We start from the raw sequence: 17,418 nt of genomic DNA, 5'->3' as shown, positions 1-17,418 counted from the left end.
GTCCTCAAGTAGTACTCTGTCCAATTTTCTGAGAAACCTCCAGACTGATTTCCAGAGTGGTTGTACCAGCTTGCAATCTCACCAACAATGGAGGAGTGTTCCTCTTTCTCCACATCCTTGACAACAACTGCTGTCACCTGAGTTTTTGATCTTAGCCATTCTGACTGGTATGAGGTGGAATCTCAGGTTTGTTTTGATTTGCATTTTCCTGATTACTAAGGATGTTGAACATTTCTTTAGGCGCCTCTCAGTCATTTGGTACTCCTCTGTTGAGAATTCTTTATTTAGCTCTGTACTCCATTTTCAATAGGGTTATTTCGCTCTCTGGAGTCTAACTTCTTGAGTTCTTTGTATATATTCGATATTAGCCCTCCATGGTCCCATTTGTTGATTCTTGATCTTAGAACATAAGCTATTGGTGTTCTGTTCAGGAAATTTTCCCCCTATGCCTATGTGTTGAAGGCTTTTCCCTACTTTCTCTTTTATTAGTTTCAGTGTATCTGGTTTTATGTGGAGGTCTTTGATCCACTTGGATTTGAACTTATTTTTTTAGAGTGTTTTCCTTCACAACAAAATAAAATCATAACACATGTCATGTAAAATCACCAGAGAGAATTCACAAGCATGCTTCTTTTTACTGAATGCTCAAATCTCTGTTTCATAAAGAAATAAGTGTTGGAAATAATAATAGGAAAGAAAGGAAAAATCTAATTTATAATTTCTGAGTGTGGAATCTGTATTTTTTTTGTCCTCTGTATTTCTTTGTAAAAACTCACTGATGGTGCCAGCCTCCAAGTGTTGTATTAGGAACACATTAAAAACAGGTATGCAAATTAAGTCACACAGCCTGTTCAGGGAGTAAAGATTGAATATTAGTCTCCTTACTTACTCTCCTTTTCCTTTCTCCAGTTTTGAACTGATCTAAGCAGAAGGCAGTATTAACAGCAGTTCACAGGGGATTCTTAGAACAAGACCATTTGTTCAGTGCTCATTCCCAGTGCTTAAGACTTCTATATAGACTAGAGAGTTGTCCACCACAGATGAGCTTCAGTTTTCCACGTATGTTTGACGCACTCTTTTAGAGTTTGGTTTAGACTAAAATTCATTTCCTGCATCTGACATAGATCTTTGTTGATAAGAAGAATATATAATCTCATATTTCACATGTGTGGCCTTACAAGAAAGTTGAGAGAGAGAGAGCAGTAGAGAGGGAAAGAGGGAGAGAAGAGAGAGATAGGGAGGGGAAGGGGGAGAGGGGAAGGGGGAGAGAGGAAGGGAGAAAGGGGAAGGGGAAGAGATAAAGAAAGAGGAGGAGGAGACGAGACAGAGACAGTGAGTTTATGAATCTGAGTCATTTTTTTCCAGACTCCAGACCTGTCTAGAGAAAGTATCACCCCTTTTCTTACTGGAAGTGCTTGAATGTTCAAGTTGCTACTGAACAAGGCTGTCTGTTGACTCCAGCCCGTCTTCATCTTGATTCACTCTGCTCTCAGCAACTTGACAATTTCCAGTCAAATTAATTAGACTAACCAGAGAGTTTATTTTGCTAGGTACTCTGCAAGATTTTAGCAAACATAGTGAGTAATCTGTTCCACTTTCAATCTGGGACAAGATAACCTTTTCCAGAAAGCTGGCTGATTTTCTTTTCAAAGCCAAGTTGTATTGTACAGTTGAAAGATCAGTTAGGGATTTCCAGTTTGGTCGGAAGTCTGGTAAATGCATGCTAATTTTCATGTACAGGACTGACTTGGACTTCCCTCTTGTAAGGAGATTCTGTTTTGAAGCTGGTGGGAAAACATTTTTTGATGATTATTAAAAAAATAATAATGCATTCATGTGTTGTAAAAATGAAGGAAGCAGGTGTGGTGGCATGTACTGGTGGTCACAGCCACTCAGGAGGCTAATGAAGGAGGATCACTTGAGACCAGATGCTCCAGACTAACTTAACTAACATAGTGAGACCCCATCGCAGATATGAAATGAACAAGTAAAATGAAACCGTTTTCAAAATGAAAATTTGGTGGAACTCACACTTCCTTTCAAACCTGAACCTGCTATATGAACTTCCTTAACAAAAATCTTTCTTTTGTTCTTTTAAAATTACATGCAACATAAATGTTAAGCACCTGCCAGACCTAGCATTAATGCCATAATTCACTGTCATACCATTTCTATTCATCATTCCTAGAAATGTATTGGCATTCCCTGGGAGAGCATTTGAAAAGATTCTCTAGCCTTCCAGGATGGTGTTCCTGGAATCCTAATGCAGAGCCTTGAATTTTTGACTACCCTAGTGACCTCGTGCCACAAGATGCCTGAAAGCATTCAAGAACGTATATGTTGGGTTACTTAAACATGTTGATCATAACATCTGGCATCCAGAAAAAGAAAGCAAATACTGACACAGGCTCTCAATGTGTCTACTGTTTGATGCTTCAGGAAGTATGTCCTGGGAATCCTTATCACTATAAGAATTGCCTTTTGTTACTTTGTTGTTTTTTTAATTTAATTTAATTTATGTTTTTACTTATTCACTTACATCCTGCTCCCTGCCCCCACCTAGTCATCCCCTCCCACAATTCTCTCCCCGTCCACCTCCTCTTCTCCTCTAGGAGAAGGTAGGGGACCCCTACGTATCCCCTCATCCTGGAACTTAGGCACATTCTCTTCCACTGAGGTCAGACAAGACAGTACAGCTAGAACATATCCCATGCACAGGCAACAGCTTTTGAGGTACACCCCGTTCTAATTATTCAGGACCTACATGAAGACCAAGTTGCATATCTGTTACAAATGTGGCAGCGAGAGGCCTAGGTGCAGCCCATATATGTTCTTTGGTTGGTAGTTCAATCTGAGAGCTCCAAGTCTTGTTACTTTGTTTTTATTTTGATTCTTTCACTTGGGGAAGCCGAGTCAGCTTATGTTTGTAGGCTCTTACTGACAAGCATTGAGATTAAGACGTCAATACTTTGTTTGTTATCTCATGTCGTCTTTGAGATGATTGTTGAGATGTGTTGCTGTTACCACGAGCCTCAGAAGTCTGGATGACTTGTCAAAGCTTACTCAGCTGTGAATATCTAGGGCAACCTGTCAGAAAAAGACACAGCTATTATTTGAGCCCAAGTTTGTTCACTGCCTGTACTTGGCCAAATCTGTATTCAGTAGGAAACAAAATAACTTACTGTTTAAAAGAAAAAAAACATGTCGTGTGTCCAAAGACACACGACACACATTTGGAAAGTGTGCAATAAAAATAAGTAAATTGTGTTTTAAATATAATATTTTTGGAAAATATTTTTACTGAGATTAAAGTATCATTAACTTCACCAATTTAACCTACGTAATCCAGTGTTTCCTTCTTTGCTCACAGAGTTACCATGACCAACTCAATCAATTTGAGTCCATTTTCATGACAACAAAAAACTCCATAATAGAGTGTCTTAGAAGTGAGCCAGAAAGGGCTTATGTCCAGATTGTACCCCAAATATTTCATCAGTAAAAGCCCATCTATAAGCAACCACTCATAGGACTAACAAATGCTGGAAAATATTACTTGGAATATTTTCAGCTTATCATTGTGTGCTAATTTCTTAGCTTTTTATTGGACCTTGGAGTGGCTGGGCTGCTCTTGTCTCATCACACTGACCCAGTGTTCACGTTATTTGAGGCATAACAGAGGAAACACAGACTACATACATAAAGCCACTGTAAATACAGAGGTTAGCTCATGCTGAGCTTGTTTCTAATGTTTCTGCTTATTTAAAGCCTCACTAGTATCCTAAGAGGATGAATTTGGAAATATCCTAGGTGTGAGCTCCAGCCTCCATATTCTGAGGATGTGGATTACAGGAGTCACAGGGTGACTTTATATAAGCAGCACTTAATAGTCATGTAAATTCTGGGAAACAATAAATATCTGTCCTCCTTTTGAATATACATCTGACTGAGAAAAAAAGTCTTTAAAAGATGATAAAGATGATTCAGTCCTAATTCAACCAGGAAAGAAAAAGCTAGAGAGGAGAAATTGTAGAAGAAGCCATTTCCAGATATGAATATTGAGTCTCTACATCAAATTGAGATGTTTCATAAGATGTATAGATCATACACTTACTAGAAACAAACCCACATTTAGACTGATGGATCATGTGGGCTTAAGGATGTTGGAACAGGAAGTCATGGAAAATAGGTGATCACTTCATTGTTAATCTCTTACTCATTAATAAAATGCAAAGAACAAGTGATAGTGAGTGCCCATCCCCTGTTGATACGTCTATAACACAACCTCTATAGTTAAGATGTAGAGAGCCTCATAGAAGAAGGGACAGAAGATTATGGCTCTTTGATGAGAGATACATTATGTAGACATGACAGAAAAGCTGTATTCAGAAAAACCTCAACAATAGAGTTACCTGAATAAGACTTATGTAATGACCACACCAGTTTACATGCCAACAGGCATGGGTAAATTTTATAAGACCTCATATGATGAAGATGAAGAGCTATAGGCAGGCAATGGCTGCTGACAGGTAATTTGGGGGGCAGCTATACACACAAGAAAGGGACAAAGAGGAGGAGTGAATAAATTGGTTTTCGTAGTAAAGAGTTGCCTAATATGTTATCCAAAGTGATTGGTAAGCCCTTAAATGCATGCACACATAAGCAACAGTAAATGAAATCAGTATGTTGCATTTGTGCACACACACACACACACACACTCACACTCACACGTTCACACACACACAAAGAGAGAGAGGGAGGTAAGCATGGAAACGGGGGAAGGAGAGAGAGAGAGAGAGAGAGAGAGAGAGAGAGAGAGAGAGAGCAAGCAACAATAATTACAGAAAAGATCATGAGCTTGAGAGGGAGCAGGGGAGTACCTGGAAGGATTTGGAGGAAGAAAAAAAGAGATGAAAATTATGTAAATATAATACTCATACAAGTGAATATTTTCATATGAATAATGTGAGAATAGAAGTGGAAATAGGACTAAAACTCCCACTTTAGCTTTTTCTGGTTTTTCTTCATAGATGTCGCTGTTGCTTCACTTGTTTTTGCTATGGTGATATACCTAGAAATCTTGATCTGCAATTGAAGTTTCTTCATACTGAGGGGACATAGATCCTGTATTCTGTAAACATCTGCTTTTGAAGACACCGGTTCACAGGATGACTGATGCTGGAACATAACCTACTCCCTGTCAAGCCTCTACAGCTATTGGTTCTTGCTATCAGGCTCTTCCCTCCCATCAATCACCTTAACACAATATGGGACCACATCCTCTTCTGTTCTAGGAAATGTGGCCACTCTCTTTGCCTGCTGAATTGAGGAAATGCAGGTGCACGCATACACACACACACACACACACACACACACACACACACACAGAGAGAGAGAGAGAGAGAGAGAGAGAAGACTATACAAATACATTCTAATATACCTCTATTGCTATAGTTCAGTGGTTTTCAACCTGTAGATTGTGACCCCTTTAAGGGTTGAACAACCCTTTACTGGGGTCACCTAAGACCACCAGAAAACATGGATATTTACACTGTGCTTCATAAGAGTATCAAAATTGCAGTTATGATTGGTAGCAACAATAATTTTATGATTGGGGTTCACCACAACATAAGGAAATGTATTGAAGGATCACAGCATTAGGAAGGGTAAGAATCAGTGCTATAGATAAAGTATGTGAACAGCTATATGACCTCATTTCTCCCTCATCTACCAACACCTGGTGTATTGATACAGAAAGTTAGACTACATCTAGCTATACTGGAATACCAGGTATTAAATTTGGGAAAAGAAATTTATATTCTCCAGGAATCTATTTCCTCATTTGGAAATTGGAAACGGTGAGATTCCTTTACTGTGTGATTATGACATCATTCATTTTAAAAGTCTTTACAACTTGTAATAAGCAATGAGGTTTTCTTTCTTTGTCATTCGTATAGAATAGACTTAGCAAGAATAAAAAATGAATATATTATGTGAGGGGAAGAAGATCTCCGAATTCTACAATATAATACCCAACACTTCTCTGGTGAATTCTAAGTAGCATTTCATTGCAAACTTCGTTTTAAAGCCTTTATCTCTTGTGCTCAGTAAAACCAAACCCTGGTGCTTACTTCTCTGCCTCTCTCCAGTTCTTCCATATCAACTTCTTTGGCCAACCATATCCTCTACACAATTTGTTAATATAGGGAGAACTTTAGGTCTTGACCTCAAGGAGCTTCTTGGATCTTCTCTCCTTGACATCCTGCCCAATTACTTGCAATTTTAAGTTCCTGTCAAGATATCCAGAATTTACATAGCTAGTCGGAAGTTTAACTTCCTAGGTTGAAGAATGTTATTATGACTGACTTATGGGCTTTCACATTAAAAATCTCCATGTTGAAAACCATGACCTACTTTTTAAAAAATCAAAACCATATTGTTTTTATTACAGAATTTCCTCTGCCATCCCCATTAATAGACAAAACAGTTGGTCACATTTACTTATACTTTCTCTAGTTACCCCGACTGGAAGCCTAGCATGAATTTTCCAACTGTAATGCTACTCTTCTAATGAAAGCCCTCAGTACTTCTAAATTGAGCATTGTCATAGAGGTTTTCTAGTTGACTTCACACGCTCATCTTTTTCTACTCCAAATTTACTTTCTTGCTGAAAACCTTTAAGAGTTTGCCATTTCAGGGGCTGGGGATTTAGCTCAGTGGTAGAGCGCTTACCTAGGAAGCACAAGGCCCTGGGTTCGGTCCCCAGCTCCGAAAAAAAGAACCAAAAAAAAAAAAAGAGTTTGCCATTTCATTTTGTGGAAAGGCAATTGGCAGCATGATGATGAACCAATGTATTTTATTTCCCAGTTGCATACAGATTGAACTCTTCCTATTACTCAATAATTTTGACCTTCTTTTGGATCATCAGACATACAAACATGTGCTTTCCTCCCACAGCCCTCTCACTTACCTCACATCGCCCTGATTCTCCCCTAGACCCATCTTCACTTAGTAAAGTCCTAATCTTAGATCTATCTTACTCCTTCATTGAGAAGATGCCTTGCCCTGAGTCATGCACCTATAATAATAAATCCTTGGGGTTTTCTCCCCATGAGAATTTGTATTTTGCATCCATAAAATTTACAATGTTTCTAATTAGACGGCTTTACTGTCCATTTGAGAAAGCAGTGAATGACAGAAGATACTGTTCTGCTAACATTCCTGAATACACATTTCCCAGTATAATTCCTTGAAAACAGCAGGCTTTTAGGACCTGTTTAGGAATGAGTCAATTAAAAACAATATTTTATCACGTAAAAGGTAGACATGTTACCCTTGAAATAACTGAATGAAAAAAAAATGGAGGATAATTTACATTCATCATTTGACTTCTTGAATCAAATAGATTTCAACATAGTTTTTTGTTGTTGTTGTTGTTAAAGAAGGTAACCAGTGAACAAAAGCTGAAAAAACTAATGAAGACAAACCTTCATTTAATGTAGGTAAAAAATCAATAGCTCTAGCAGTGACAGAAATATGGCCTTATAATAGAGAATCAGAATACAAGAGGGGGTTTTATTGGCTATAAATTAAGATTGGGTCAAGCCCGGAATACCCTGGACAGGCATTAATATAGATGTTTGCTGCACTGGCAGAACTAGGGTATGGTGAGAGCTCAGTGATACTTTAGATCTCTAATATCTTCCTATTCTACCACCATTGAAGAAGCGCTTCTCCGAGCTGAAAGGCATCATGAAGATGGTTGACAGCAGAGAAGCCATCTTGTTTTGCTGAGTTGCCTCAACTTTCTTATTTTGATTTTTTTAAAGATTCTTAGTGTAGTTGACCAACTTTGTTCCTGAGTGAGTCAAAACTTCCCTGGCAAACCTCTCCACTCTCATTATCCCTAGGACCTTCTTTGATGCACGGATCTTCAGAATCTCTTGTTGATTCTTACCTTCATTCCACAGTATGACAAACTCAAATGCCTGCTGAACATTTTCTTTTCTGACTACCTTGCATCAAACTTAAGATAGTACCTTTCTTTCATATGATATGCCATTCATAATAGCACCATCTGCTCGTTCTCATCTTTAAAATGGAAAAATATATCCACCTTGCCTTATTTGGGCTGCTCTAACAAACGTGCAGTTTAAGTAATTTATGTTTTAAAAAATGGACATTTATTTCCTCACAGGTTTCAGACCTGGGAAACCTAAAATCAAGTTTCAAGCAGGTTCTGTGTCTGGTAAGGGCCAGGTTTCTGCTTCCAACATGGTAACTCGAACACTATGCTTTCACTTGGCTTAGTGCAAAGGGATCAAATGGGCCTAGGAAATTTCCTCCAGATACTAATCTCAGACATGAAGGTTGGGACTTTGCCCTTCTGAAGGCCCAACCTCTCATTGTTATTGTTTTGAAAATCATGTGCCAGCATAATTTTGAGGGAGCATAAAGATCAGATTAAAGCCATGAGTTAGCCTGTTTTTCCATTTATCAAACCTGTGACAGCAAGCTTTTTTGATAGGCTTTAAGAAGACCTGCCTCTAAACATCGAATTCTTGAGTCTATCTGTCAATTGTTGAGCCTTAGGTATTCAGAGAATTAGATTGCTTGGATTTTCTGAAAGCTAGAAAATGATCAGTCTATGAATGGGCTCAGGGATTCTCCCTTGGATACTGCAGCATAGCTTTTAACAGTGAATTAATTTCGAGTTGTTCAAGGTGCCATGTCAAAAGCAAACACCTGGCCCTTTCCAGACACAGAACTTCCTTAAAACTGGATCTTAGGCTTTCCAAATTTGAGACCTGTGAAGAAATAATTTTCTATTTTTTACATAAATTACCCAGTTTGCAGAGCTTTGTTAGAGCAGCACAAATGAAGTGAGGCAGGTCTCTTTTCCTTTCCGTTTTGTTTGTTTATTTATGACTTTTAAAAGTCAGACCTATTCCCACCATCATGTTTTGGCTTCCATTTCTCTTATCATCTACAAGGCCTTCCCTATCCCCACTAACCTTCTCACCTAGAAAGTTCCCATTTTAAGCCACCCCCAAGGCTGTATCTCTAAGGAGACTGCTCTTGTGTTGCTGAACTTTCTTCATCTATGGCTTACCAGCTCTCTGAGACTACAGCTGTGAAGAAATATGGTAATTTGTTTTATAATTTGCATAGCTTAGGTGATTCAAAATGCCAACTCCTTTCATTAACATAGAGTTAAGATGTCATGACTAACCATTTCATGATCTAGGGAAATTCCAGGGGCTTCTCACTATCACTAAGATATCTGAGAGCTAGGGGTAGGTTATGGGCTTGTGCCCTTCTGCATGTATGCTGCTATGGATTCTTCATGATCTACGTTATCATAAGACCTTATCACAAAAATGTTTCCCTTTGCAAAGGTGCTTAAAATATTTAAGCTGCATTTTTCTCACCTATAAAAGGTGAAGCTGTAGAATATTTCTTTTGGTCTTGTGAGAGCTAAGTGGTCTACTTCATAAAACACACTCGATAGATTGCTTAATACATAGCAAAATCTCTCTAAACATCAGTGGTGGTCACTGTTGTAATCAGTAGAATGAATAGATAAATGGTTGTCTGATTTTCTTCTCACGGGCTTTGGTTCTGAAATTGGTTTTTGGTTCATAATTTTGGTTTCATAATTACATTGAACAGGAGGTGCTGGTTTTTCTTGCAAAGCCAGCCCTGAGAGAAGCAGAGCTTCCCTGGTTTTCAACACACACACCCCATCCCTCACCACATTGGCTCATATTATTTCCTTACCAACCTGAGTCCTGAGTCTGGTGCACACAAGAGTTTGCTCTAGCATTGGGGGTTTTATGACCTTGGATAAGTTTTTGTCATCCATCATCCAACATTACAGAAACATGAGAAGGTTTTCAAGAAGCTTCAAACCTCGTCTACCATTCCAACTCGTGAAGACTACAGATCTGAGGTTTTTACCTTTCCAAATACCTGACAACACTCAACTCATCTATTACAACGCTTCTCACATTGGCTTTCACTTAGCATATGGTCTTAAGTATGTTCTCTTGCTTTTCACAGCATCGTAGTTCATTCCTTTTGGTAAAGATGTATGTGTTCCATGGCTTAGATGTATCACAGTTACTTAAATCATACATATTGCCTTCTTCCATTCAGATATGATAGATCTGAATTACAATCCAGAAGGCACCTACTTGAATTTCCAGGTTCTTATGTCCCAGAACAAAGAACTAAGCAGAGAATACATCCACAGTAGCAGAAATGGGGATAGTTTACTGAGAAAATAATTACTTCCTAGCAAAGCCAGGAAGAAGCCTGAGAGCTGGAATAGCTTAGTTACTCAGTGGTGAGGGGTTAGAAGAAAGGAGAGTGAAGCATGCCTTCTCACATTTGTTCATCCCATGCTGTTTTACACAGAGCACTTGTCTGTGTTTGTACAGTGGCAGGGGAGTTAGGGAGGTGATGTCTACTCTTTTTTTTACTGCCATTCATTCATTTCATATGTTATTAATGATTCCTCTCTCATCTGCACCCTATTCTCCTGCCACTCATGCCAAATTGTTACTCTAGCAATGTGAATTTTCCTGTAGACATTTCTTTCCACATCATCTTCTCTCTTTGTCTTTCCACCCTTTCTTCCTAAATTCTCTTCTCTTACTTCTCATTGCAAAATTATGAATGCTGCTTTTTCTCCTAGAACTCGTATATCTGAACAGTAGAATTTATGATCTTTTTGTTCATCTAAGAGAATGGAGTCCATCATGTGAAAACACTGAGGTCGTTTCTTGACTGACTTCTAGTTTTTAAAACATGTTCTAGAGAGTGTCTTGACTTGGTAATTAGTCTCCAACCTTCTCTATTTTGTGTGTGTGTATGTGTGTGTGTGTGTGTGTGTGTGTGTGTGTGTGTTTGTGTGCATGTGTCTGTGTGTGTATGTTTGTATATGTGTGTGTGTCCATAAATAAAAACATTAAACCTTACTAAGGCAACTATCTGTGCACTTCTTTATGTATTTTTTTTACTTTATAAATGAGTAAACAGGTTCAGAACACAAAACTTGATTAACTTAAAAATCATCACTAAGTAAGGAAGTATAGATCAATAATGGTATGGTTTTCTAGTATTTGTGAGGTACAAGTTTCCATCCCTAGAAATACAAAGAAAAAATCATTAATTAGTTCAGTCAGGAATTAAATCGAGTTAGGCCAACTATGAAACATGAGAATTAACCATTACATTGTACAAATAAGTGCATGGACTAATTTTTATCACAGAGAGTGATATCTAAATGCAATTGGTAGCCTAACATTTCTACAGACACTGCTAGAAAATTCTTCTAGGTCATATCTAATCTAGAACCAGTTAATTAAAAAAGAAAGCTATAATGAAAACAACATTCTCTCTAAGAAACTAATCATGGCTCCTTATAATTTTGTGAAAAATGAGTCAGTATGTTAAACTCCAAACCCAAGCTCAGAGGAAAGACTATTACTCAAAAATGTCACTTACTCATCTTTCTGCTTAGACACTGGTAACTTCCCTGGCATCGTGATGTGCAGTACACATAACTGCAAATTTTACTTAGCAATTCATGTGCTGAGGAACAACTGTGTTATACTGTTTTGCTCATTGGGTAGGCTCAGACATGAACCAGTTTCTGAAATATTAATGGTAGCAAGCAAGTTATACAGTGATTTAGTGAGTTCTGATAATGTGATTAGTAACTAACTGAAAGAAAATATCAAGACAAGAGAAGAGAGATAAAAGCATCAAAGATACACAAATTTGAATGTATTCTTGACATGAGTAGTTATTGTCACACCAGAGTCTTTATAATACCTATAGAAAAACCCTAATTTTTTTAATAATAGTGGTACAAATGGATCTGTTCCAACCCTATATTTTTCCAACATAGTAATATGGAAGTCATTTTATGGCTTCACATTAGAATCTAATCCTTACCACCTAAATACTTTATTTAGGCTAAATACTCTTGCAATTAGATGGATGTATAGCAGATCATACACACACACACACACACACACACACACACACACACACACACACACACTGGATACATATACATGGATTTTTTTCTTCTTCTTGACTAATCTATAAGAAGACAAAAGAGTCCTGTGGTAAGCACTCAGTTGCATACTCTCTACCATCTAAGTCCTATCTTCCTCTAGTCTCTAGTTAAAGCTAAACAAAGCCTTTCCACAAGTCCATTGCTATTTTCCTAGATTTATGTATATCCATTTTCCTTAATATATACATTACATTCCTTTTACTCCACTGAAATGTTCTCTGTATACTTTGAAAAGAATCATGGCAGCTGCAAGCTTCAAATATAGTAAGAGTTTCTTAGTGCTCTTATAATGAGGTCATAGATAATATTTGCAGCATTGTTTGATATAAGCCTTACTCTCACTTTCATCCTCTAAGTCATGGCTGAAATCTTTCTCCTCCTCAAATATGTTAGATTCTCTCCACCCTCCCCAGAGATGTTATACATGCTCTCTTGGCTTGGGCTCTATACTCTTTTCAACCTTACTGTTTTAATCTCTATTTTCACTGCTTCATGGTCCAATGAGCTTATGCTATGTTTCCCAGGTAGCCCACATCACTGCTTTGTAATATTATCTATGGATATCATTCTACACTACGTATATTGTTCTGATGGATGCCCCTTCCATTGAATGGTATGACACATAAAACGAGGATTTTTTTCTTTATAAATATCAATGTGTGAGACAAAATTACCCATATATTTGGGAATTTTCTACATACTTTGAGGGAATAATAGGATTGTTCTTTCTTATTCCCATATGTTAGGAAAGTCAATGTGGACTTGGTAGGTATATGGTAGGTAAGTAATATAAAACACACCACTTCATATGACATGGACAATACACAACTCACCATTTTTGTTTTGATTTTTGCCATTTTTATTTCCCTCTTTCAATCTGATTCTATAATCTGGTCCATGTCTGAAAGACAGTATCCCATGAAAGAATCCTACCTACCCCAATGCCACAATGCTAGTAATGGCTTGGATGACACAAGAAGAGAGAACAAGCAATGGCAACTTCACTTTCTAATAAGTAACTGCACTAAAAGAACAAAGAAGGAGGAAAGGAAATCTTCCCTTAAAAGAGACTGTGAGGTAATGTTTTACAGAAGCATCCAGGAAGTACTGAGGAAAACAAAAGAGGGCTACTAAATAGAGCATGTGAGGCAATGACAGAAAATTATAAGCAACAATAATGAAAGGTCGATAAATGTTCATCTCCATAGCACATTAAGTGCTAGGTCCAGTGCAAGCATGAGGCAGAACCACTCTGAACTACTTTTTCAAGATGCTATGCTGACCATCATAGAGTACAGTAGGTTCAAATGAAGAAGAATCAAGAAGACAAATGACAACAGTACTCTACAAAATGTGCATCTCTCTCTAGGAAATGTGAACGGAAAATTCACAGGAAGAAAGGGTTCTTCTAAAGGAATAAGACACCGAGATACAGAAATAAAAGAATATGCAGATAAAGAATGTATGCAAACATACAAAGGATTAAAGAGTTGTTTTGCTGATGCATCGATCCCAAAAAGGATCAGCAGGCACTATACCAGATTTAATATGTATTGTACTGTGTGGAGGAACTGGATGACATGTGTATACAAAGTATACACAAGATTTAAAATGTCTAGTCCTATCATGCAGCAAATGGAATGTATATATTGCAAAGGCTCAGCAGGTCTACTGCAGGCATTGTTCTCCATCATGCCATAGTGCTTTGTATGTTCTCATTGCACTACTCCAAAATTCCTGAAAGCATGGTATCATTCTTGGTCTAATATTCTTTTATCTTTGTGTCTCTGTCTGTCTGTCTGTCTGTCTCTCTCTCTCTCTCTCTCCCTCCCCCTCTCTCTCTCCCCCTTCCCTTTCCCCTCCCCTTCCTCTCCTCTCCTCTCTCCCTCCCTCCCTTACACACACACACACACACACACACACACACACACACACACACACTACAGTTACTGTCTCACTAGGTTATGCTATGTTTCCTTTCTTGGAGTTGCACATGTGAGTCCTGGTTGTGAGAATATTGCACTTGTGTCTCTCTGTATCAGTGTTTTTCCAAAGGGGCTTTTACAAATGCCCAGAGATATTTCTGTTTGTTACAATCAGGTGGAAGTAATATTTCTTTCCAGGAGGTCATAGCCAGGGCTGTTGTCAAACATTCTATAATATACAAAACCTCTCCCTGTAAAAAATTACCTAGCCTCAAATGTCAATAGCACATGGTTGAGACACTGAGCTCTAGAGAACTCAACTATTTATCTTTCAGACTTACATGTCATGGTCACTACTGGGGCATCTTCTTTGATCTTGCTGATTGTAGTAAACAGTTCAGGTCAGTCTACATTTCTATCTTTCAGCAATGATCACAGTTGCAATTAATTAATTTTCTCTCTAAGCATCTATACAGCGTGATCAAAAGAGTAGTTTCAAGGCTGTGCAGGGATAGCTCATCTAAAACATGAGGACTAGGAAAATGGTCAAGGTTCACAGAGAAATGGAAATGTTTCATTGCTTCTCTTTCTCTGCATAATGAGCTTTCAGTGGAAGTTCTATATTCTTTCTCCTCCTCCTCCTCCTCCTCCTCCTCCTCCTCCTCCTCCTCCTCCTCCTTCTTTTTCCTAAAAGCACCTATTCCAATTTTACTTTGATGCTTTTAAAATGCAAAGTCCACGCTGGGATTTTCATTTTACCTCTGGATTTTATATTGTCATGTCTGACAAATATATTTTTTAAATATGATTTTTTTGAAACCCAGGCCTAAAGACATGTGGTTCCAGCATGCTGGAGATGGAGGTAAAAGAACACCTTGAATCTAGACATAGGAAACAGCCAGGGTAACATACTGTAAGCCCACATAAAGGTTGATTCCTTTATTTATATTTAACCTACTCTTTTGTTTCCCTAAAATGGTAACATCATGTAAATGACTTTGCTGTTTTCTGTATCCTTTTAAACTGATACTTCAGTAGGAAAAATCTTAGAATGAGGACAAAACAACTAAATTCTATAGAGAATTATGCTTATGGAGGAATTAATCAAGACAATGTACAAGCTCCGATTCCATTCCGCAAAACTAAATTCAACTCCACTTTTTCTGTACTTTTTATTCACTTCCCACATTGATTTTAATGCTGACTTATTGTGTTATTTGCACTGCTAGAACAAAATGCCATAGACTTATATGGCATAGATTTATATGGCAAAATGCCATAGACTTAAACGGGCAGCTTATAAACAATTTAACTTCTATAGTCATGGAACCTGTAAAATCAAAGATCATTTTACCTATAGATCTGGTGTCTCTTGACTTTGTGTCTATGCTTCTGGTCATCTTGTTTTCTGTGTTATTACAAGATGAGAAGGGTGGGAGATTTCTCTGGTATCACTTTCATAAGTATTGATCTCATCTATGAGACTAATTTCCTAAGGCTCTAAAGCAACTAATCACTTCCGCAGAGTCCCAATATCCCAAATCTCTTCAACTAGAACTGCACAAACATTCAACCCACACCGCTTAATTTAGTCCTTGTCCTTTCTTATGTTCTGGATCTTAGAAGAATATTCTCTACATCCCTACAGCATGTCAAAGTTAACTCGTCACTACAGCCACTAAAGCGGCCTTACTGATATTTCTTCTTAATAAATAATGAAGTCTTTGAGATGAGAGATGATAGCTTGAGAATTTTCACCTATGTCATACATTGCTAAAGCTTCCAGTATGGACACAGATGTCAGAGATGTTCACTAAATGGCACATATTTATTCGAAAGACTCATCCTATTTTATGTCTTAGAAAAAGTTGTTCACCAGTATTATGATGCAACTTTGTGCATTTTGAGAACTTCTTCAGTTCCAAGCCTCTGATGAAAATAGATGAAATATAGTGTATGTATGCTTTGAATGGACATGCAGAAAAACAACTGAATAAGAAATATAAAAAAATGTACCTCCTCAATACATATCTCACAGGTGTATATGTATATGTTTCATATAGCCCAGAATAGCCTTGAGGAATTTACAGTAAAACTACGATTGTTCTTGAATTACTGACCCTTATGCACCCACCTCCAAAATTCTGCAATTAGATTGAAGAACCACCACAACCAGCTTCCTTTCTTTCAAGTAAAAGAATTCCAGTGTTGGCAAGTGTAGCTCTATAGCTGTTCTCATTTGTGTTCTAATGTAAATTGCCAAAATGTCTTTCCAAAATCAATTCAGCAATAACAAGGTCCTTGAAAACCAACTGATATCAATGTCAAACATGGTTTTCTATCAGTTTCAAAGAACTAATCAGATATATCATAAACTATACCTTTACTTTCTCTTGCTTTGCTACATCTTCTCCCTGTACTTTGTCTTTTGTGGGAAACATATTAAAAAAAAACAAAAGAAAGTACTAGTTTCAGAGAAAGCTACAATGGCAGAAGAACACGTCCTGCTTTCCCACATCAGCGCGATATGTAGATAACAGAAATCTCAGTTCTTCAAAAGTCTTGGGGAAAGAATAAAAATGTTTTCATATAACATATAACTCTTTTGTTATATGTTTTGCTGTGGGTGTTCTAATACTCTCAGATTTATCTTTTACAACACAACATGTTGACCATCACTCAAGGATCGGGATCAATAACGATTGCTGGGGACTCTGAGCTTTTGCACAGCTGTTGCCAGTTAGACCTCATATCTGAGTCTCTTCATTCAATTAAACTTTACCAGTATGTTTGGGGCACCTACTATATACCAGCTACTTATATTCCAGGCAGTAAACATGTAAAAAGCACCATGCTTGTCCAGGCAGGGCTCATGATCCAGAAAATAATGAAAGTCACCCACACAAACAACTATACAGGGGTGGAAGATTACCTTTGCCACCAAATACCACAGAATGATGGGGGAGGAAGCAAAGGGAACTAGAATGCCAAGACAACATCATAATGCTTGAAAAGAATAGCAGAGTCCCTGGCAAAGCAACAGCTAAATATTGAGTAAATGCTCTTTTAAATCACACTTGATTGAAAGGCTTTATTCTAGGGTGGTGTTATTGAGAGGTAGTAGGATTTTTAAGAGGTGGAGTTCAGACCTAAGATCATTGGGGCATGATCTCTCTCAAATAGGAGAGTGGGATGTTTTTGCCTTTCTCACTTCACTTCATGGCACGTGAGCAGGTATGCTTTGTCACATGTCTAGGACGTACTTTACCACTGGGCTAAAAGCAATATGGGCATATGACGATGGACTGTAACCAGTGAAATCATGAGCCAAACTAAACCTTTGCTCTTTTATAAGTTGATTATTTCAAATTCTTGTACAATCATGAAAAAGGTAAGTGGACCAGA

The 17,418-nt window shown here is 37.8% G+C and overlaps 1 long non-coding RNA gene across 8 annotated transcripts in view; it reads right to left on the bottom strand.

Moving 5' to 3' along the window:
* Nucleotides 1-1,516: 1,516 nt before the first annotated feature.
* LOC148004820 (uncharacterized) overlaps nucleotides 1,517-17,418 on the bottom strand; it is an 87,822-nt gene continuing 71,920 nt past the window's right edge. For all 8 annotated transcript variants that reach the window (XR_015625623.1, XR_015625625.1, XR_015625622.1 and 5 more), the window contains one exon: nucleotides 1,517-3,087. This is a non-coding gene — a long non-coding RNA (uncharacterized LOC148004820). The remainder of the gene's footprint in view (nucleotides 3,088-17,418) is intronic.

The sequence above is a fragment of the Rattus norvegicus genome, chromosome 7, assembly GCF_021556685.1.
Source record: "Rattus norvegicus strain SHRSP/BbbUtx chromosome 7, alternate assembly SHRSP_T2T, whole genome shotgun sequence".
Taxonomy (NCBI): domain Eukaryota; kingdom Metazoa; phylum Chordata; class Mammalia; order Rodentia; family Muridae; genus Rattus; species Rattus norvegicus.
The sequence above is the reverse complement of the archived record's forward strand: the minus strand, read 5'-3'. Positions and strand labels throughout refer to the sequence as shown.